Below are 24585 nucleotides of genomic sequence, written 5' to 3' on the forward strand. Positions count from 1 at the left end.
ATATTATATTCTCTCAAAATCCATATACTTCTCATGCGACTTCATCTCCCCGCCACACACACCCCCCTATATCCTCATTGCCCTTGACTTCTACTAGCAGCAATGACCTTGGCACATGGCATTTTCTTAGAATTAATAGTTGGCTGGTGTTAATGGTCCTTGGCTACACCTTGGGCCATCAACTCCTCCCAGACAGTCATTAATCCCAAGGAAATACCCCGCACCTCAATCGTTACTACTTAATTAGCTCCACACATAATCTGTGGAGCTGCAACGCCACACCAAAGGGTTGATTTTTAAGTTATGAGTGAGAGAACTTTCAAGTCAAAGGATTCAAGATGCTGCACCAAAACCTAATTAAAGACCTTTTAATGTGCTAATAAATAAAGGATAATTATTTTGGGGGGCTGAATCAGCTACTTGAGTAAGCAAAGCAACTGCTTGTGACTCCGAGGGGCTCCTGTATCTTGCAGTGCTACGGTGCGCGCTGCAGCGGCCAGCAAAGGCACAAAACCCAGCTTGCACTTAAAATGCTACCTTTTTTTTTTTATATATTTTTTTTTTTTTATATGCTGTAAACTGCACACCAAGTTACAGTTTTTCACTGTGCTGGGGGAGACTTTTGAGGAGGATGCACAGGGAAGGGGCTGCGCACAACACCACACAGAGAATTTAGGACACATTATTTACAACATACCAGGGCTCCGCACGCAGCCAGATACGGGACAGCTTAAAAAAAAGAAAAGGGGGGGGGGGGGGGGGAGATAAAAAAAGGAAGAAAAAAAAGTCTGCGAGTGTTTTAACAGTCTCACATGCTGTCTGAACGGTAAATACACTCTCTGCGCTCTTCGCCGACGAGTGGTCTCTTTACAAAGGCACATTCACAGCCGCAGAGACACTCTGTCCCCACAGTACCCACCTACTGCCTTGTGCCCCAGCTGGAGAACATCTGTGATTACGGTCCTATCCCAGGAAACACGGCCACGGCCACCTCTGCGCGTGTGCTTCACAGCGAAGCGCCCCAATGGGGGAAGACTACACAGGGATGCAGGGGTGGGATACCCTTCCCAGCAGGGTTACAGAACCCTTGCTTTCCCTGCCTTACCCCTGGCGTGCGCACAGCTGCTCAACCATTACTCTCCATCTTACTGAAACCTAAAAGTACCTTTACGGAGCGTGCTACGGAAAAAAGGAAGAATCAAACCACAATAAAATCCTGTCAATTAAAGACTCCCCCACACGCTGCTGAATACTCCTCCTCTGGAAGTAGCCTGGGCTGCTGCAGCTCCTCTTTCCATTTCGTTGCTCCTCTCACGTACTCCTGCCACCTTTAGGGCAGGTGTTTTTCCCAGATTACATATCCTCTGCAGAGCCAAATATGATTAATTATGTTCTTTCATTATCAGAGTCACCCAAAGTGAAGACAGATCTCATATTTCATGATGCTGTATTAATATCTCCATCCCAAAGGAGACCCAACCTCATCACTGGCTAATTCAAGCCCAAGGCCTCTTCCATCGCCTTTCCTGCTCCTCGAGGACAATGGGAGAATGGGTTTGGTAGCGGCGGAACCGAGGGAAGATGAACGGTCTCATCAAAACAAAATACAATAAAAGACTGATCTGGAGAGGAAGATAAGCTTGAGGAAACAATTCAGGCAAAGAGGATGCCCTGATGATTTAAACGTGGGGCTCAAAGGGAAAATGAGGTGTCTATAATTATGAAAAGAAGTATCTTTTCATTGCCTGGATTGTTATTAGCTGGGATAGGAAACAAGATGACAACCGGAGACTCCATAAATCAGCCAACATCGCATGTTGCCACTCCTTGACATTAAGCAAACGCCTGCCTGCAACTACACCAACATGGGGAGTCAACGGGATCCTGCTGTTTGCTTGGGGGCCGGCTTTCCCTCATGGCTCATCTTGTTCAACTAGTCAACTCCATCAAGCTAAAAACAAGTGCACAGCCAGCAGACCACCAAACCAGAGCATCTTCCAGACCTCACCCTTCCTACATGCCACAACCTGCCAGATGGGCATTTTAAAGCTATTTATCAATGCTCACACCAGCAGAAAGAGGGCTTCTGCATCGTGCTGCCCTGTTGTGCATCTCCTCCTCTTTCCTATCATACAGCTTTTCCTTTTTGGTTTGTTTTTATGGGTTTTCCTAATAAGGATTCACCCATGCTGCTGAGCTCCCTCCTCCTCCCCCCAGGCTGGCTACCTACCTGCCCTAATAGCTGCATAATTAAAAGGAAAACCACTCCAGGTAATTGGCAGGCTTTGCTAATTGAAAACTGGGGAGGTAATCATTTGGCCCAGGGAAAAGCCCTGTTCCTATGCCATAATATGGACCACCATCTGTTTGCTAAATTAGCTGCAGTGAAATATTAACATAGAAATGACTGACACCAATTATTTTTTAAGGAGTTTGCCTTAACACAGAGGACATTTCACCAACTCACTGAAGCTCTCCCCATGACAGGAGGAAACTTCTCTTCCAGGGAACTAAGATATAGATACAGCCAAAACTTTCTTGAGCACAAAGCCATCAGCTTACCAGTGATAAACTTTCCCAGTACGAGCAATTTAGTGGAACCAGCATCCTTGGCTCTCACGGCCTCGAGCAAGTGTCCACCCATCCAGCAGGGACACTTGAGTTCTCCTCTCCAGGGAGGAGATGCGCAGCTCCATACAAGACAAGGACAGCCTGACACCCAGGGTCACTTCTTAATTCGCTCTGATTAACCAAACTTTGGGAGACTAAGGAGTTCTCACAAGCTGTAGCTGGCCAGTTCGTGTAAAACAGGGGACAGAAATACCATCTCTGCTTTATCTTGGATCAAGAGCATAGATCAGCAATGATCACCTGCTTCTCTTTACAATTCCCACTCAAGCCAAATTCTCCTCATCTAGGGTAGAAACTTGGACACTTCAGCAGCTAGCAGTCAAACCTCACATTTTCACACCCTGCCTCTGGAAGCAAACACAGACAAGGAGCACCTGAAGTCAGGACCACCTTGTGCACACACATAGCATTGCCCAGTAGAAGACAGCAGCAAATCTGCTCACCACAACACACAGATAGCATAGTAGTCGAGCTTCTCAATTCCATCTTCATCGTATTTATCTTTATGCTACCATTGTGGCAACTGTCTCCCCAACATTCCCACCACAAGCCAAAACCCAGGAGACACTGCACAGCCACATAGGAGAAAACAGTCCTCGCACCCTAAAACCTTACCAGAAGAAAACAGAAGGAGGAGCAGGAACCAAGGCAGGGGAGAAGTGGCTGGTACAGGGGGATGCCAGGAAACCTGGGGCATAGGAACCCTAGGCCCCTGGACCAGTTCCCAAGCATCACTGTAAAGCCATGTTCAGCTACCCTGTCCAGAGCCGCAGTGAGAAACGGCACCCAAAGAGGAATGGGACCCTTCTTCCTCTCCAACCTGCATGGACCAAGTGGAAGGCACACCACAGTAAATTAAAACAAGAATGCTATTCAAGCAAGGAATCTAATTTAGCCAGTTAAAATTGTGAGAATGGCTGTAAAACTAAACAACGTTAAAGCACGCAATATATTTGCCATTTACAAGTTCCCATGGTATAGAGAAGACCTTCCTTCCCCAGCACTGCTTATTTACCTAGAGGAAGGAAAACCTACAAATATGCTTATTTTTCTCCTAGATTTGTATTTTTTCAGTGAATGCATAACCTCTTAGTATAACCTGTGCAGATGGCTGCAGGGCCAGGGCTCAGAATGCCATAAAGCATCCAAAATACAGACTTTATCACTTGCCATACTGATACACAGCATCAGTATGGTGCACAGACATACACACATTGTATACTGTGTAGATGCATACATAGCAGGATGCAAAAATACACATAACACAATGCATATGCATTTTGTAAGCCCGAATGAAGCTGTGCCACTGGAGCAGCAGAGGGGCTCCTCAATGTGCCCAAAGGTCCTTTTTGTCCTTAGCAGTGAATTGCAGGGCGACTCAATGCCGCCTGTACCTCTGCTAGCTCACACAACCATCAGAGGATAGAAGACAGAAGGCACCAGAGCTGCTCCCCTGAACCACACACAGCCTTCGAACTCAAAGCGAGTGCCCTTTTAGGAACTTGGAGTCACATTTTAATTCTTTACTTTGACACACGATAACGTTAGCCATTAGTATTGTGTCCAAACTGCTTCCCTCTGTCTCTTTGATGTTCGTTATTTTTGCACTGATTGTTTTGCTGAGAGAGGAATCTGGATTCTCCATTATCCTTCAGGGACAACAGAGAAGTGCTTAATGTAAGAATAAATAAATAAATAAATAAAAAATCACCCACAAAGCCTAACATGATAGTGAGAGTTAAATCTGAAAGCCTTTGCATCAAATATTACAGTTACAAGGGTCACATCACCATCTCGAACATTCACTTCTCCCCACACCCCTTTTGCAAGAGATATATTTTTATTTTCGCTTAAGCATCAGAACAAGTAATGGGGAAGATTTTGAGGAGAAGCCGTACAAAGTTCCTGAGGCAACAGCTCATTAGTGACTCACCGCGATAATTAACAGTTAAGATGACCCCATCAAAAGTCAAAATGCATTTTTCTGATGGAAATGGAGCGCGTCTCCAGAAACCTCACCAGGGGTGAGGTTCAAAATACACGCATACAGGTGGCACCCTCAAGAAACACAATTTATCATTACGGACTGCATTTATATAAGGACATAAGTAAACAACAGCAAATAAAGAAAACAATATTTGCACGATGCCTTGATACATTTCCCTTGGAGATTTTTCAGGTGTCAGCTGTAATAAATGAAGCATTTACTGGGTGCAGACAGCACTTTAAACAAATCAGCGCAAGTCCCTAAAGGAAACAAGCAGCAGCATATTCGGTAGTATTTCATCATTTCAGAGCCGGCAGAACGAAGCTGACAAGTACACAAGATAAATACTTTGTTCTGTCACGCTGTGTCATGTTGGGGAAAACATGAAGTGTTATATGACCTTTGGAGGCACAGCCCACGGAAGCTTTTCTTCTTGCTTCCACGCTGCTGTTTGCGGGAGGGGAAAAAAAAAAAAAAAAAAGAAGATAAAATAGGAACACCCCTCTAAGGCGCTGCCTCGCAGCAGCTGCAACTCAAGGGATTTCACAGCCACTTTCCTGACAGAGGTTTTGCTGCCGAAGCATGGAAAGGGAAGAAGAGCTGTCGGAGGAGGCAGCACCGCTGTACCTCCCGACACCCTGCAAAACCAGCACTAACGCTCTCCTCACAGAGGGGAAAGAAATAAGATGGCGCAAGTTAATTACTATTGATCACTATTTTCCACCAACAGAAAGAACATTCACTTTTTTTTTTAAAAAAAAAAAAAATATATATATATATACACACACACCCCCTTTTGCTCTTGGTGGGATTTAAAAGCACAAGCCAGGCTTGAGCAGAAACCAGCCCCACTGCTCTCGGCAGAGCATGGCTGCAGCACAGCAGCACAACTCAAGAGAAATGCCTTCTGCGTCAAAATCACTATACCAGGCCAGACGAAATCACGCTGGAACCTCTCTCCTTCAACATGCTCTGCCACACCATGGCCTGTCCCAACACCACAGCCAAATAAAAATCGTAATTGGCATATCGACATAGACTTTAAGCATAACAAAGCGTGAGATCCGTGATGATGCACTGAAACATAAACACTGTACCAAATGCTCATTAAGGCCCTTGGTAACTTCTTGATCATTCCAGTCATGTTGAAATTCCACTTATTTTTTGTTTGGGTAGTTTTGGTTTTTGTTTTTTTCCCCTTTTCTGTTTCCAGTAACATCCTCCAGGCTCCCTGTCCCAGGCAGCCAGGGGCAAGCAATGCTGGGAACCACAGACACGACATCTCCATCAAATTTTTACATGCAAATAGCTTCATTGTGAACACTTTGGGACCAGAGGAAGAATACTGGAGTGCTTTGGATGGAAAAGCAAGTATTAATAAACACCTTTGAATCCTGAAGCGTGGTGCAATGTGTGTTTTTAAACAGTAAAGGCAGTTGATGGGACACACCGTCGGGTCTCACCTTACTGGGATGTGCCTGCCACCCTACCACCTGCCACTACTGTGTCTCACAGACATTAGGACAAGGAGTTTTTCTTTTTAATTTTTTTTTAAAGCATTCCCATTTTTAAAGTACCAGGTAAGCAAGTAAACTAATTCAATAAAATAAAGATGTTGCAAAGCCACAAATGCTAGACGACAAAGCTGCAAGATGACTCAGAGTTGGCTTTTAGCTAATTTTAGGCATTTTTTTATTAAATGTAAATATCAAATATATAATTTTATTTAAAATAAATCACTGTGTTCTCAAATAACTGTAATACCTAACCATAGATATTGTATTAATCATAAGTGTGGGAATGTTTGACATCTTTCTCCTCCCCTTTCTCCCATGAAAGATGGCAAGCAACAGACCATCCTTATTAATTACACTGTCACTTTTATGTAACAACCCACAGTTACAGAATCTCCATAATAAATTATATATATTTACATCAACTTCCTAGATTTCGCACTCATGTATCTAATTAATGTGAGAGAGACAAATAGGTAATTAAGTTATTTGCAGCTATAAAAGTCTAGAGTTATCAGTGTAAAAAGATAGGTACTGGAAAGCTGGCCCTCTAGTATAGACAGTAAAAAGCAATAATACTAAAAGCGGATAAGGTAAAAGTGCATCTGTAATTAGTAACAATATGCTTAACATTTAAGTGTCACATTATTATGAATTAATTTAACATTCATTAGAGTTGCTCTGATCATAATGAATCCTATTGCCAATTACTTTGCCTTCAGATAAGACTCCCGTAGTTCCATTATAACCCAGTCGTTAAGTGTTAATTAACAAACACTTAACAATGAAACGCTGGAAAGAGTAGTTAGATAACAAAAGCGTTTTGACCTGCCAAAAATGCTGTATAGAAGAAAAGGGGGGGAAAAAAAAATAGGCAGAAATAAAGAACCTCTTTTATTTATTTTTAGCCAGGTTCCTTTAGAAAGTAAATTCTGGGTAGTTGCAGAGCGCATTGCATCTGTTCAAGTGCTCCAAATCTTTGTATTTTGTGGCCAAATTCAACAAAACCAGCCTGCCTCCACCCCAGTGACGCTGAAGTGACTGTAAATCTAATGAAGGCAAAAGTTCCGTCACCCAGACAGCTGCCCACCAGACCCTGCTACGAAGCCAAGGACAGAGGAAAACCCATCTTCACAACCAGGTGAGTTCAGCACAACACGGACAATGTCCTCGCAGGCCCCAAGGCGGGATGGAGAGCAACAACCACCTCCTCACCCCAACCTGGTCACAGAGACAGGACAGCTAGCAGGCAGCATTACTCCAGAAGCACATATATGTGTTTATCCTTCTTTCTCTGTAAATCACTGCTGATTTTGTAAACATCGTACGAACTAGAACAGCACAGTACTGTGTGTTAAAGAAGAAAAAAAACTCAGTAGAAAGAAGCGAGAGGCAACGTGAGTGGCAACAGTTCATTGTAAGCATCCATTAACTAATGCTGAACCATAATAAATACTTTCAGAAGTACACACGGCATCCCCAGGAACACAAAACGGCTTCATCATTTTTACTGCTTACAGACCAAGTATCAACAAATTTATTATACAGAGACCGCTGCAAGAAAATTTCACCCCACCAAGAAATAGAAGCAGGGCAAGAACTGCTTTTACTGCACATCTTCCCATCTCCCGGGTCTGCAAAAGCACAAGAAGAATGGGTTAAGTGTCTTACTCTTCATTTTTAAAAAAAAGCTCTTTTCCTCCCTACATTTCTGTCCCAAAACCTCCCTTGTGCCTTGCATCCCACTCCCCTGCTTTTTGCCAGAGCGCCCTGCACTGGGAAGATGTTGACTCCTCCCTGCAGAGCATCTCTGATCCCTGCCGGTGGGAAAGGACAAGCCTGGGCAGCACACACAAAACCTCGACAAAGGATTTTGTGTGAGTTTTTTGGGGAGGTGGCACTGCTAAATGAAAAAGATGCACTTCAAAGGGATGCAGCTGCTGATGGGATGCACACACTTCTCCTAACAAGCTGATGGGGACCAGAGCCCTTCCCAGGGGTGGTAAAGTAAGGCTTTCCTGCTGCAAAACCTGCATTTTCTTACCAGGCAGAGCCTTGACCAGGTGCGCTGCTAGGGGAGATAACCAAGTGCAATTTCACCAACACCAGGCAGGCACACCTCCTCTGTGAGGGGGAGGGCCAATAACTGTATTTACTTCAGGATGACTCCCGCCAATGATGATGTTCAGCAAGCAAAGCTTGCCTGACAGGGCTCATAAAAAAAAATAATTAGGAAACAGCGTGTGGGTTTTTTCTCTCCCCTGTTGCTCGCTTCCTGCTGCATTCTTGCGCGTTCCTCACCTTGTCAGGGGAAACCACATTTTTGCAGGGAAGAACCATTCCCCCCTTGTCTCCAAGACACACCCGTGCAGTCATATATAGACAATAGACAGGCGGACACACACTAAAAATAACACCAGCACTGCACTCAGAAGTAACCTGATGCTAAAACAATATGACAGCTGCCATTCGCCTTTCCCAGGCGAACCAACGGAGGAGTTTGGTCACCCCGACCTCCTGGATACCACCACAAGTACTGGGAGATTAGCAGCTCCCACTGAAGGTTACCAAAAGTGGGGACGTGGGGTGCCTGTGACATCCCATGCAGGGCAGAGAGGCTGGCATGGGGCCGATCTGGACCCACACCAAGTGGGCACAGGCTCCCCAAGCCAGCAGAGCTTGTGCTTGTGTGTCTGGTCCACAGGGGCAAAAGGTGAAATGTGAAAGCAATGGCACTAGTGTTTCTTCTCCTTCCGCCTTCCCGTTCCCAACCTCATCCCAGCAGAGAGAGGAAGAGGAGGAGAGAGACTGGACAGGGAAAGGGGAGGCACCTGCTGATATAAACCAACACATAATAACCCTAAGAAAGTAACATTTTTTTCCCCCCAATGCCCCTTGCAAGCTTCAAAAATCAAATACCCAATGAGAAAGTAAAAGAAAATGCTCCACAAATTTGACAGAAAGTTTTGCAAGTGGACAGACGTACAAAAGTACATTTCCATCAGTCTGTCTTCCACCAGCTCTCTTACATACAGCCTTTTACATTTTTCCCCTTTAATTTGGTATCCACTTTAGTTTACAAGAAAGCCTCCAAATTACCTTAACTTCATAATAAACTGTGACAAATCAAGGACATAAATAACAGATTGAAGAGAAGTGGCCTGACTACATTGTGCCTCGCTATTGTATAAACCTTTCTCCCTTTTTTTTTTTCTGTCCCCCATTAAAATATTTAAGCCTTCCAAACCTCTGTCTTTTGCCAATTAAGAGTTCGGCTAACTACACGTTCAGGCAGCAAGAGAAAGACACGGACCGTACTTCAGGCTGAATAGCTTGCAGCAACACGGGCAATACGCTGCCTGCAAGAATAGCCAGCAAAACCTCAATCCCTTGCTGGTAGACTGTTCCCTGGTAGTACAGGAGCGACTGCAAGCCAAGGTCAATTCGTTGCTTTAATTCCCTTCTTTCTCCCGTTTTTTTTTTTTTCTTCTTCTTTTTTTTTTTTTTTCCCAAAGCATGGGAAGAGAGCTTAGTTATTTCTGCATGGATGCAAGGTGAATGAGGCTGTCGCTTCTCATTGCAGTGCTATTTATTACAGGTCGCTGACATAATACAGCTTCCCCCCCCCCCCAAAAAAAAAAAAAAAAGCGGGGGAGAGTTCTTTAGCATTGTTTCACTTGCTTCTTTGAAGAGAACATATGAACGGGTTTTATTTATTTATATAGTGATCTGACAACTGAGATGCATCAGCTTGTTTTCAGAGGCTTCCTGCTGAAAGAGGCAAGTTACCCTGTTATTAGAAGGTTTAAGAATACACACACGACAGAAGAAAAGAGTACACATCAGGAAAAGAAACTGCAAGATTAACAAGACATGCTGACGAAGAAAGGAAAATTTACATTGAAATCAAGAGGGGCAGTGGGAGGAGTATTGTAGGCTTCCTCCTGTGTAAGCCAGATCCACAATGAGGAAAAAAATAGGGTAATAAGAAATTAGGCTCCATATCCTCACCTGGTGTAAATCAGCATCATCCCTCCCAACTCCCCTTGTCGCACCAGGACACCCGTTCCCAAAAGCCTGTCTGGTTTAAGAGTTGGTTCTGGTCTCTCATCAGCAGTTCCTCCCAATTTAATTCATAGTTTCAGATGAAAAGATTTTATAGATCTGTTCTGTCTTGAGATGAGTTTGCCTAGAGCTCCAAGCAATAAATTGATGATAAATCAATTTTCCTGCGCTGTGCTTTGTAGTCTGCTTTTTTTCATCCAGTGCTGAGAGCTGTGTATAAAATACCACATTCCTTACTTGTTTTTTTAAAGGTAGGCTAATGCCTCTAAAAATCAAGAATATCCACAGCCTATTTTTAGGTCACTAACCATAAGCCAGAACTCCTTTAATAAAAAGGATCTTTTAATTCACCTCTAATATTTTACTTCACGGCCAGATTAACAGATAAGCAAGTCTGTACCAAAGGCTGTGGAAGTTGCAGAGGTGACTCAGGGGGAAACGGTGACCCAAACATGAACGCAAAAAGGCTTTTGCAAGCTCCCTGTGGGGCTGGCTTTCATTCCCCCCGGCGGTTGAGCCTGACAATCCACAGACCCTACAGCGCTTGTAAGTCACCCGGCCAGCTCTCACCCATGGGACCAATACATGGCTCTGAAGAGAGCAGTCCTGTGTCCTCCTGTACATCAGTTATCACTGGGTAACACACTTTAACCCTTACACCTGCCTTTTTTCAGTATCTGCCTTTACAGCAGTATCTGTAACAGAGCATAGCAGTTGCTATGGAGCAAGGATAGCTATTCTGCTGATAATATAATTAGTACTATAACTTACACAATGCATTCTTTATCCTTTCCTATCCCAAAATGCTTTACGGATTTATACCTTTACTCAAAAGGCTGTCCATCACATCAGCCTGAACTGAGAACATGGACCACAAATTCATGCCTTTGGAGAGCTTTCAAGTCTTCAAGACTGTTTTCCAATCCTCAGGGTGCCAACAGCAGAAAAGCAAGCTGGTGGCCACCAATGGCCACCAAAGCCTTTCCAGCAACGTCTAAATGCTCTGAGAGGTCCAGCAACACCAGCCCCACAGCTACTGTCAAGGTGCCACCAGCTCCCACCCACAGATCCCCTACCAAGGTCCCATCCTCTCCAAAGGCAGGAGGTTGATGGGTCTCTACACAGAGGAATGAAGAAAATGCAATAGTCACTGGAATTTAGAAGGACCGCCTGCGCATCCTGCAAAAACTCAAAGGATTTTTAATTTATCCAAGTGTGCCAAGACAGAGCTCAACAAGCCTCACATGCTCTGACACGGCTCCCAGCTGCCTCGTTCAAACATCATTGCAGGGGTAACCCTTCACCTGTGTTTTTGGCTGCAGCTCAACTACAAACTGCTTTTCTGACACTGTTTCCTTCACCCTCTGTGGATGCGTAATCCTCAAAGCTACTGGGAAGGCGTGAGAAAGTTTTGCAAACTCTGGCTTATACGCATATAAGACGTGAAAGATGTAAATTTTGCATACGGCAACCTGCAACTCCCTGTTCTTCCTCCCCGCAAGCTCCCATGAACACCAGGCAAAATAAATTAAAAGCCATGCAGGAATAAACAAAATTAAAATACAATGTTGGTCATTTTTGAGTTTTGGGCTTGGATCTTTTCACCGTTTTTACAGCAGTTGTGCTAATGCAGCGTGGAAGAGAAAGGCAGCTTTTCAGTCTGAGCTCTTTCTACCAGTTCAATTGCCAAGGCTACCCAACACGCTCACACTCTTATTTGCTCTCCTTTCTACTATGTCCCAAGCTGTGAAATTAATATGCACAGAGGACATAAACCTCTCGCTCAGGAATAAAAAATGACCTTAATACGCTCCTGCTTAATCCTTCCCAGGCTCAGCGTACCATCGCTTGGGGAAGGCAACCCAGCGTGAAACCAAGGTGCCACTTCGCCCTCCAGTGAAAGCATCCATTCCACACCCTCATCGGGGGTCCCCTCACGGAAAACATCTCCTTGTGGAAAGCCCTTGCTGGGAGGGAGCTCTGCAGCAGCAGGAATGGAGGTACCACGCAGGGCTTCCAATAACCCCTCTCCTGCACAGTGGCAGAAGCACATCAAGAATAGGGCAGCTCCATCCATTCCCAGAGAACACAATGTACAGAGCACAGACGTGATCTGCAGATAACCACTCAAGACAGCTGATTCTTACAAAAAGTCATGGGGCTGAGGCTCAAAAGCCTAGGTTTTAACGAGGAGGTTCAAGTGAGAAACTGCATTTGCTTCTCAACCCACCTACGCAGAAGCAATAGCCACTCTGCACCGGGGCACCCGTCCTGCCACAGGCAAGCACAGGGACACAGCTGCTGCTGAAGCTGCAAGAAACAAACTCCATACAAAAGTACTTTAAAAAAATAAATAATAATTTATAATGCCCACCTTCACTTACCCCGCTGCCCCAGGTCAGACCTGAAGGCTTTGCTAGCCTATGGCTTCTCCTATTCAGAGCTTCAAAACTCTGGGATCCCAGACAACAAATCCTAGAAGATTTGAGCCATATCTGCCTTCTTGCACATGAGAAACTGCCACACTGAGCCCTAAAATGGGCACACGCACTAGAGATTTGTGCTGGGAAGCACGGTGCAGTCAGATGATGCTTTGGATGGGAATGTGGCTCCCTGCTGTGTGGGAACAGTTTGGGTAACAGTATTGCCTTCATCCCACTCTGGAGAGATGCATAAGCACACGCCTTTCTCTGAGGGCACGAACAAGAGATCCCTCCTTGGAAGCAGCACCAAATTTTGATAACGGATCATCACTGCCTGTCTCTGGGGGTTACAGCCTACACATGCGAGCCAGGTACACAATTCTTCTGGGCTTTTTTTGAGATTACATTAATTCTCCTCGTCCTAACACACGGAGTGGCAATGGCCACAGAGACCAAAAACCTTGCTCATGTGAGCACCCAGGGACCCTGCTGCACAAACAACAGCTTGTATTAACTGCAAAGCGGCCATCGTGAGTAATTCTACAGATTCTTCGGCTATGGCTTCGAATTCTTGCATTGGAAAGAAATATTTTGGCAGCACACCAGACAAAACAAAACAAAAAAATAACTCTGAAGTGTTTGTGTATATATATAAATACGTAGATCAAACAATTGCTTTTGCCATTGCAAAAGCGTCAAGTTACACGTTTTCAAAACAGTAAATTCTGGAGCAATGAGGTAGCATGTATGGTAGCAGATCTTAAATTTAATACACAGGCACAGGTGTAACACACATACCCTTCATGGCCCTTTCCAACCACTGTCACAGATCCAGAGCCCAATGCCACAGCAAAAGCATAAGCCAAGCAGACTAGACTTAAATCTGGAGAGCCCAGTGCTGCTTAGATCTGGAGAGCCCAGACTTTTGGCTTTGCCTCCCGCTTGTACAAGGGTGGATGCGTCACATTCACTCCTCAGCATCACATCCTTTTCTTTCCGTCTTTGTCTTTAAATTAGTAAGCCTTTGGGCACATGGACTATCCACTGCGCTCCTGCCCACTGCTTTGCTTGCACGCATCACACCGATAGCATTACCAACCTCAGCTGCAATACTATTAACAGCCATTATAGAATCATAGAATGGTTAGAGTTGGAAGGGACCTTAAAGATCATCGAGTTCCAACCCCCCTGCCATGGGCAGGGACACCTCCCACTAGACCAGGTTGCTCAAAGCCCCATCCAGCCTGGCCTTGAACACTTCCAGGGATGGGGCATCCACAACTTCCCTGGGCAACCTGTTCCAGTGTCTCACCACCCTCACAGGAAAGAATTTCTTCCTCATATCTAATCTAAACCTCCCCTCTTTCAGTTTAAAACCATTACCCCTTGTCCTGTCACTACATTTCCTGACAAAGAGTCCCTCCGCAGCTCTCCTGTAGGCTCCCTTCAGATATTGGAAGGCTGCTATGAGGTCTCCCCAGAGCCTTCTCTTCTCCAGGCTGAACAACCCCAGCTCTCTCAGCCTGTCTTCATAGGGGAGGTGCTCCATCCCTCTGATCATCATTTCAGAGAACTCAATGAAAACTAAAGGTTGAATAAGGGAACATGAGAATGAGCTTAAGACCAGAAAATAAGGCACATGGAAGGGTGATTGCCTTGAAGTTTCACAACTTGATGTAGGCCTACAACCCTGGCAGGGGGTGATAGTATCTTACAAAATACTAAAAAACATCCAAGGATGGAAGTTGGAATCTGCACTAAATCTCCTAGTGCCTGCCTGGAGCACCATGTTCCCAGCACTTATTGAGCAAGATTCAAATTCCCAAATGTGCCACTCATTCTGCAATCCAAATAGCATTCTGGTCTGCCCTGAAAAGCTGAGTGAAGTGCAAGAGTCCTGAAAAACTGAGGCCACAAATCTCTCAATTTCTTGTAAGACCCCTCTGCTTCCAGAGTCAGTAATGATGAGTAATTATGAGTAATGTAATCACACTCTGCAGCCACGGAGGGCAGCACTATCCCTAGCAGGAGGCAGCAACAAAGCGCTGACGGCCGAACAGCGAGAAGCACCTTTTGTGCTGGCTCATCTGCAGCGGAAGGAATCACAGAATCACACAGAATCACAGAATCTTAGTGGTTGGAAGGGACCTTTGAGATCATCGAGTCCAACCACATTAAATAAAACAAACAAACAAACAAAAAACCCACAAAACACAACAAACAAACAAGCAAACAAACAAACAAAAAAAAAGCACCCACCAACTAAACCCCACACCCACAACCTCACACACAACACCCCACCACAAACCAACAATCTTGGGCACTAGAGCATGCCCTGAAGTGCCTTGTCTACACGTTTCTGAAATACCTCCAGGGATGGTGACTCCACCACCTCCCTGGGCAGGCTGTTCCAGTGCTTCACCACCCTCTCAGTAAATTCTTCCTAATATCTAATCTAAACCTCCCTTGCCACAGCTTCATACCATTTCCTCTGGTCCTGTCGTTATTCCCTTGGGAGAAGATGCCAACACCCACCTCTCTACAGTTTCCTTTCAGGGAGTTGTAGAAGGCAATGAGGTCTCCCCTCAGCCTCCTCTTCTCCAAACTGAACATGCCCAGTTCCCTCAGCCTCTCCTCATAGGACTTGTTCTCCAGACCCCTCACCAGCTTGGTGGCTCTCCTCTGGACACGCTCCAGCAGCTCAATGTCCTTCCTGTAGTGAGGGGCCCAAAACTGAACACAGCACTCGAGGTGAGGCCCTACCAGTGCCCAGTACAGAGGCACAATGACTTCCCTGCTCCTGCTGGCCACGCTATTCCTGATACAAGCCAGGATGCTATTGGCCTTCTTGGCCACCTGGCATCCACAGCTTTACCGTTCAACCCACCACCTGCTCACGAAACACCTCCGTGTAGCTGCTCGTGGCTTTTGGTTTTCCGTATTTTATTTGTTTGGTGCTTATCCACACCAATCAGGCAAAGTAACAAACTACTGTGCCACAACTTGTATTTTGGGTGTATTTCTCATCAGACACTTTTTTTTTTAATTTTTTTTTTTTTTGTTACACCAATGGAAAGTGTACTGGTATGTATTAAGTTTTGGAGGGAAAAGACTTGTTTCCTTCACTCCCAGCAGCTTCTTACTAACATTTAAGCAAAGACAAAAGGCACAAGGCTTGTAAAGGGAGGACACCAATGGAAGGGGAAGGTGCAACCACGTGGCCATCTCTAGAAAGCTGTGTTTTCTACCATGAATATTCAAAGTTCAATTTACAAAATTAGTTAATTTTGCATGCAAATGGACAGTTACACATCTAACTGACCATTTGTGCAAGCAATTACACGCGCGATTACCTGATTGCATAATTGCGTGGGCCTAATTTTGAAATTGGGTCTTACATTTTCTGTTGAACACCAGCGCTATATTTAATAAATAGATATTGAATAGTTTTGAAGCAAAGTCATCCAGACCTACTGACTCAAAACCAAATATTGACAAAACACACTGAAATGTGTATTCACCCAAAAAAGAGCAACGTATAACCCAGGCGTAAAGCAGCACATGCCCACCAAACTGAGCCACAAGTTTCTCTGCTGAAACTTCTAGTCCTTTAAATTGTGATTGACAGCAAAACACATAATAAATGTAGGCACGTGTATCTGTACAAACATGCCAGATATCTTAATCAGAAATCTGGCAAGTTCCTTACTATAACTTTTTTCAGAGGAAGACTTGTTCTGGGGCATTCTTGCTGCTTAGGTTGTATTATAGGGAGGAAAAACAAAGTAAAAGCACATTAAAAGAAATTTACTATTAACAAGGTTGTCAGCAGCTTGTGAGTATTGTTTCACCAGACAAACCCTGAAGATCAGGCAAAATTCAGGCTTTGAATTATGAGGTCATGTAGATTTTTTGCATGTGATCCAAGCAGTTAATGTCCCAAGCCTTTCCATTGATTAAGTTTACATGGCAACCTCTCCTTAGAGGTCAGCATTCTCAAGTATTTTCAGTCAATTGTAAGAAGCATTTTTCTTTTATGGAATAATCCTAAAGACCATCAATTTTCCTGTGAATGTCATCCACAAGTCTCTATTTTACATGTCAACCAAAAGCTGTTTAAGATTAGCTGTCAGAGTCCTCGAGTGTTGGCCAAATACCAATTTTCTGTGCAGATGATGCATTAAATTTAAGACGCTTGTTGCTACTGTGGGCAAAGCAATAACCAAGCTATTTCTGACTTACAAATCTATAAGTAATCATATTGTTGGAAACTCAAACTTGGTGGGAAAGAAATGAAGTAGAGTGTTAAAAACAAAGACTATCGCCAAGGTAGTAATGGCTACCTTCCTCAGGATGCACGTTGGTGGAAAGACCTGATACCACAGACCCTGAGCCATATATACATTTACATAGACCTTGGGAAAAGCAACTCCAATGCCCTCAAGCCTGTATTTCATCCATCACACCTATATTGAGAGGATTTGAGGTAGTGCTTGCTCCTCTCTCCACCCTTCTCTGGTACCTTGGTACCTGCTGCTTATGTTTATTTTGCAATAGAAATCTCTGCATGCCACTAGAGCTATTACTTGGGACCCGGACACGTTCTTCTCAATACTACAAAGTCAGGCTTGTGTGATCTGAGAAGTGATGCTCTTTCAGCACCTCATATTGTTGAGTCCCAGGGAAAGCCTTATTCTACCCAGCAAAATAAGCCTCAGAGCCTCCGCCACCAAATAAAAAGTGGTTTTATTCCAGATATTCCTAGAAACAGGTTCCTATGAGTTCTCAGAGAATTTAATCAAACACTGATTTAAGAAATACATATAAGATGAGCTTCAGCGCTCTTAGGCATGTTCTGCAAGAGTTAGCTGGGATCCCAAAGAGCCCTGGCACTTTGGCTCACATCAGCATTATCCAAATCAAAGAGCAACAGCCCAGGTAGCAGCAGTGCATCCCTCCTCCTCACCTGGCGTTGTTCCAGCACTCATCCTCCAAGAGCCCACAGCATCCAGCATCAGCATCCCTGCCTCCATAAAGTGCTTAAGAATCGTCCATGCCCCGGGGAGACACTGGCATCATTACGTCTCAGGACAAACAATATAAACCTTAAATTGGCCCCAGAAGACAACATTAACAAATCTAAACCTGACAGGGGCTACCCAACACCAGAGCTCCCCCATTGGAGGAAGGACCCGGTCATCAGTGAGCCAAAAAGGATGCTCTTATAATAAAACACTAATGTCACAAATGTACTGGTAGTTTGATCACACCACTGCAAAAAACAGTCAGACTAGACTCAAAACTCCAAATGGAGACAAGTATCACAGCAATTCTCACGTAACCTAGGACAATTTAGACACTTTTAACCCAGGAAAAGACCAGGGTAGATAGCGTTAGGAGCAGAAGCTTTCTGCCCAAATGCACAGCATCCATCTGGGACAGACAGGACCTACAGAAATCACACACCCTTGTATTGCCTTCACTTGGAGAAAACTACTCTTCACAATGCTTTTTTTTTCCCCCCTCTCATTTTTATGGGCCCTCAGAGAGTCTGAGATTATTCAAGTTCATAGCAAAAGTTTGGCAAGATCATTTTCCACTATCAAAGGACACCTATGCGGTAATTGCTCTACTGTAGCATGAGGCATAACCCATATATTTTAATGCCTTAACCACATGTCATGGAAGCAATTGGACTAAAGCTATTAAGAGTCTTAATGAACCCATGTTTCCATCTCCAAAGTCACCAGCAATATTTGCCAGACATTGCAAAACCGTAAGTCAACCAACCCCTGCATAAAAATCTTACAAATGTGTTTAAAACCATGGCTAATAAAATGAATTCTTGGACTTTTTCCTCTGTTTCTTAAGCTACAGGGGTTTTAACTTTTCTCTGCACACACAGCAGCTAAAGATGCTTTTTCTTCCTTATACAAAGACCAAGATTCTCACAACTTCAAGATCTTGGGATAAAATTAACACAAAGAAATTTGCAGCCAATAACACTGTGTGAATCTATTTGTAAATCTTAAAAAAAAAAAAAAAGAAAAAAAGAGGCATTCTCCTCCTGTCCCCAGTCTTTAGTTACTACAAGAAAGTAAATGCTAATAAAAGGCTATTTAAGAAGCTATTTTATTAAAGGTTCGAGTTGCACACCGAAACCCTTGGGCAGCCAGAACCATCCAGCATGGACTTGATTTTTGTTTCCTTTCTGAGAAGCTGGACTGAGCCACAGAAAATGTACAGCATCACTACAGTTGTTAGCAACTCCCGAAAGACGCCCCCCCACACACCTGTGCTGCAGGCACTGTATTATCAACACAGCGGCTGCTTATTATATCGTGATATAACGAGGTTTCACAGCGACACGCGAAGCAACACTAGAAGCAAACCTAGCCCGTGAGTTCAGCATGTTATGCAGCACAAGGGCGATGTAAATGCCGTAGGAGTTACCGCCGCTATTTACAGACCCTAATAATTTTACATTTTTCTAATACGATCTTCCCATTACAAAGCACGGCCCCGGGTGGCACCAGGGCTGCGTGGCTGTGCGAGCTGGCAGCAGTTTTAAACGTGTAGCACAAGAGGACCCAAACACGCGCGATCTGAAGAGCAGCTCAAAACTCCGGGAGACAAAAAAGAAGTCCTCCGCATGGAGAAATCCAGGGAGAAACTTGCAGCAACTAGGGGCACATCAGCGCCGGCACAAAAGCCCTCCTCTGTCTCAAGGAATAGACAAAAGGAGAGAGAAAAGCTGCAAAGGATTTATACTGGTTTTGAAAATTTCCATTTTCTCTCAATGGGATATTAATTCCCTTGTTGCCGTGGCTCTGGCAAGGGGGGGGGAAACGACTCCCACCTTACACCTCCCCGAAGCCCCCAGCAGAATCAGGTCCCCAGGCATTTCACCAGGACGCTGGGATGAGCGACTGAGTCAGCTCGCGGCGAGTGTGAAATAGCAGGGATCAGATCTCAATTTGCTAAACAAAATTAGCTGCACACCATTCTGTTTGCGTATCGTTTTCCCCTGCTCACGATGTGCTAATTCAGGCAGCAATCGCTGCGGTACATACAGATAGAGCAATAAAGGCAGCTTTCAAATAAAGCAGCCATATACATTATTTTTGCCTCCTTCCTACCCAATTCCATGGCTTTTTCCATACGCTCCAATGTGTACGTCCTCTGAGCATTATTAATAGCTACCAAAGAATATTATCTGCCTACCCATCACTTCAGCTTCCTACTTAATGGCAAGTACATTTTTAGAGCATCAAATATATCAACAGGGACAATGGTTGCTAAATTTGAAGTCAACAACAACTGGAAAACGTTAGCTACTTCACTGGTATTTTTATGCGCTACAGAAATATCTCTTCGAATAAATGAGCTTTTTTTTTATCCTTTCAAAGAGATAATAAAATAATACTGAATCCTAAATACTGCCACATATCCTCAGCAAACAGCAATTTAAATTTAGATATATACATTTTTACTGCCAAAGATAATGAGGAAAAATATCCACAATTCAACTTCCCATAGTGGATCAGATAAAAAAAAAAACCACACAAAATCTTAAAATTATAACCGAATGGCAGCCACAGCGCAGCCGAAGAACAGTCGTCAGTATATGGAAGCTCTCACAGAAGGGGTTAAAGCAAAGTAACTCTTACAAACAAATGCTTAACATTGCATCTGCTGTGAGGCTAACCTTAAAAGATTACTGAAATATTCCATTAGCATACTAACCATGGTACATAAACTTTTATGCTTAAAACGTTCAATATTTCAACGTAATTTCAATTAATGGAAATTGAACATTAGGATGTGTATCAAGTTAAGTGTGATGATTTTTCTTCGTGCACCAAAATGGCTCTATCCTGCTGGTGCCGGCTCCTGCCACAAGAGCTACATCCATGGGAAAAGGTCCCTCTCAACAGCTCGCTGGGGTTCAGGTGACCAAAAATGCCGCTGCAAATCTCCTCCCACCACGTCGAGCTCTGCACACCGAGGTATTCAAGGGTATGTTTAAATGTAAAGCGTGCAAGCGGGTCTGGGGTACCTGCTCAGGCACCTCACCAGGCTGCGAGCGTGAGAGATGCCTGCCCCACAGCAGATGCTTTCCTGGGAAAACAGGAGACGAAGGTACAGAAGCACCATTTGGAGAGGCTGGCAGGAGCAGCGGGAGCCGAGCCATGCCAAAAGTCAGTAAGATGGGGAAGCTTTACCCACTGTATTATCACCAACCCTGGACACAAGAGTCATGTGCTCTCTTGCAGTGATGCTACAACCAAGGCCATGTCACCATTTCACAGAGGTTTGGGCTTTTCCAACTTATTCATAACACAAGTTTGTTCAGAAGGGGCTTTGGTGGTTTTTTTACAGCGTGCAAGCTTTTCTTCAACCTCCCTCCAACTCAACCTTTTTCCTTCATGAATCACACCACCACAAAACTCAGGATAGGGGTGGAAAAAGGAGAGAGGTCAGGTATCACAACTCTTAATAGACATTTATTAGGCAGTTTAGTTGAGCAGCTGTGGGCAAAGGTCAGATAGTGTCCTGCAGTGCCACAGGAGCCTCCCCACGTGAATTTAAAACCTGTCAGCAGCATGTTCCTCAGCTCAGCATCCTCCCCAGCCATGCTGGGGACACGGCCTGGGATGGAGACCTGCCTGCCATAAGGCAGCTCAGCCCCTGGCCCCACTGCCAGCACAGGGCTGAGCTCTGCCTGGGGGCTCATGCCCTCCCCAAGTCCTGCCAGGCCCCATTTCCCTGACTTTTTTACTCTCACAATTGCACCAATGGTTTGGTACACACTCCAAAAACGGGAGGCACTGAGGTTTATGGTGGGTAGGTGCCACCCCATGTACCGGCAGGGAGAGAACAGGCTCCCCACATTCAGTGGAGTGGCTCAATGCTGCTGGAGGCAAGAGTGCATCAGCATCACCCTGGCAAGGCTGGAAACCAGCCATGACCACTGGGGAGGAACGGCTCACCCTTCCCTGGCATCAGCTACAGGCTGGTCCCCAAGACCAGTGCCCACCCACACGGGTCTTTAGGAGATTTCTGCAAGCTCTGTAATTCTCTAAGCTCAACACCAGCTGGTGATGAGATACAGGAGTCATGTCACAATGTGAAAAAAGCCCACGTTGCAACCCTGATTTACTACAAAAAGATTAAGAAAGATCAAGTTCTAAGTGCCTGTTTAGCCACCATACACCTAGCTGCACAGACATCAGGAGAAAGAAGAATCAAACACCTAATGAGTGTATCTTGGAAATCTCTAAAAAGGACTTTACAGAAACAGTATCTGATGATTGATAATTTTTTATAGCTCTGAGAAGAACTGCATCCACTAAGAATTTGGGGCTTACTTTCCCATTTATTTACTTTATTTTTCCCACTTCCTCTTTTGTCAGGAGCTAGATTTTATAGGCTTCAGGCATGGAAACAAAAAGCGGTTACCACTGGAAAACAAAAGTACTTCTCAATACTCTAACAGTATGAATTTCTATTCCTCATACCTATTTATATTCTTGGTATTCTTACAGTACAAGTTTACGGTGTGACTGGTATGTGCTCCTGTAGTTTGAATTACAGACTTTGCTGCCCAAACGCCTGCCGGTGTCAGGCCCTCAGGTATCACTGATGCACAAGCAAATATTCATCTGTCCTGGACTTTGATCCCCTTTATACAAAGTGGGAAGAAGGACAAGTTTCCCTGGCAAGCTAAGGGAAAAAAAAAAAAAAAAAGGATATATATAGCAGCAGCTGTTCAAAGACTTCAGGAGGCTTGGCATGTGCCCGTATGCCCAGCAGAGGTAGCGGACAGGGCAGAAATGAGACCGCTTATCACGTGGATGCACAGCTCATCGCAGGGAAGCTGCCATCGAGCACGGCTTAAACCCTTCGTCCAAAGCAAGAAGTTGCTAAACAAACGTTAACTAAAGTTGCTGAAACGATGAATCCTCCTGGCAGGCTCCCGTACTCCCGTGGGATAATTCAGCCTCTGTTACGTGGGCACACATAAAATCCACCGGCAGCCTGCGCTTGTTTGCAAAAGGAAAACCTTTAAGTCAGTGAAAACAAGAGCCCTTCGCACACCCCAAGGGCTTGTCAGCACACGTGTGACACACAGTAAACAGCCCAACCGCAGTCACCTCCTCCTGCCTTCGCTCATGCCACAGCAAAAAGTAAATCCCAGGAACAAGCCTCCACTCCTTTCCCAAGAAAACTGTCTGGGCACACTGAAAGCAGCAGGGTCCACGGGGGCTAACCCAGCTTAGCTGTTCCTACGGAGCTGCCATCTCTTACCACTAGTCTTAAGAGCATAAGCATCTGGTTGCACAGCATTAAACTCCTATCTGCACAGGCAGGACACAACGCAAGTTGAGAAGCTTCCAGGGAACCACCATATTGCCCCATGCCAACCACCACATATCAGCTCACCCTTACTGTCCTAAAGAAATCAGAAGAGGGTTCACTGCGATGCAAAAGCATCTGCATTTTGAGAAAAGGACCTGAATGAACATTTAAAAAAAAGGGAAGAAAAAAAGAAACAGACACCTATGGACTACACCATGCTTTTGAGCAAGCGTATGTATTTTAGATCAAAACTCCATTTGATCCGAGTTAACGGCACTGAGTGACAGGGTGTGTTCTTTTTTCCTTCCTGGCTTGCCACCACAGTCACTACACTATTGAAAGCACACACTTCATTGCTAGTTTGAACTTGTTCACCTTCAGTACCCAGCCATCAGTCTGGTCCTGACTTACTGGTTAGCTTAATGAGTCCTCTAGAATATAAACCTAGACATTCGCTCCCAGTTTTAAGCACCTCTGAGTATAATCAGATCGTCCTTAACTCCTCCTTGAAGTCACCTGAGCTCCTTTGGTTGCCCACATGAAGCACTTTGTGTCTGAGTTACTCTCCCAGCATGTTATTACACCTCCCCTATCCTGCAAGCGAGGGCATGGGAGGTGGGGACAGGACTCTAGGGACAGCCAATTCCCTGCACCCCCTTTCCCCTCTAGGCACCCAAAGAGCTGCTCCCCGGGCTGGGAGAGGGGTGCTGAGGGTGCTGAGCAGCAGGACCGGAATCCACGAAATCAGATCTCCAACTCCGGGCTGCACCTCCGGCTGCCTGGGAGCTCCTGGGGGCTGCTGCCACCTAGAGATGCTCACACAGCAAGGCTGCAGGCAGGCTGCCCCGTGTGTCCCAGCCCACCCCATCGCACCCCGCAGCAAAGGCTCACAACCCACCCCAGCATCTCACCAGCTCTGGCAGTGACTTGCATGAAGATGTTTTTCCGTAAAGCCTTTGAACACGTGCACGCTCTCGATGGCAGGCTGCGCTTTCACATACAGTGTGAGTGACCTGGCTGTGGTTTGCTTACATTTACTTAATTTAAAAACACACCAAAAAAAAAAAAAACCAACCAACAAACAAACAAACGTAAAAGCCTCTAACATCCCTTCAAAATTAGAGGAAAACAGTTAAATTAAGGGCTGTAGCTAATTCCATGCAAGAAAACTGAGGGCACATTTCAGAACAACTCAGCATTACAAATTAAGGTCAGGAGTGCAAAGAAGCACACGCAGCCCAGCTCGGCGTACCTGCAGGGTACTGGGCCCCTCCGCTGCCACGCTCGCGGCGGGACCCAACACGGCTTTCAGTGGTCCCCAGTCCCACCTCACTACCCCGTGGGTTCAGAAGGGCTTCTCCCCTCGTGAGCTGCTCGTGCCAAGTCTCATTTGGTTTACTCATAGGCATGTATTTCATGTAGGTCCTTATTATTACTGTTTTCATGTTAATTACAAGCGCAGCTCTTCCTGCCAGAACCCATACACACATATATCAATTACCATCTCTTAAAGAAAAAAAGGGAGAAGAAAAAACCAAAAAGTCACAACCAAGTCACTAGGGCACTTTGCAGTGCCGGTATCGGCAGGGTGGGTGCATGCATG

This window comes from Numenius arquata, chromosome 3, assembly GCF_964106895.1.
Source record: "Numenius arquata chromosome 3, bNumArq3.hap1.1, whole genome shotgun sequence".
Classification (NCBI taxonomy): domain Eukaryota; kingdom Metazoa; phylum Chordata; class Aves; order Charadriiformes; family Scolopacidae; genus Numenius; species Numenius arquata.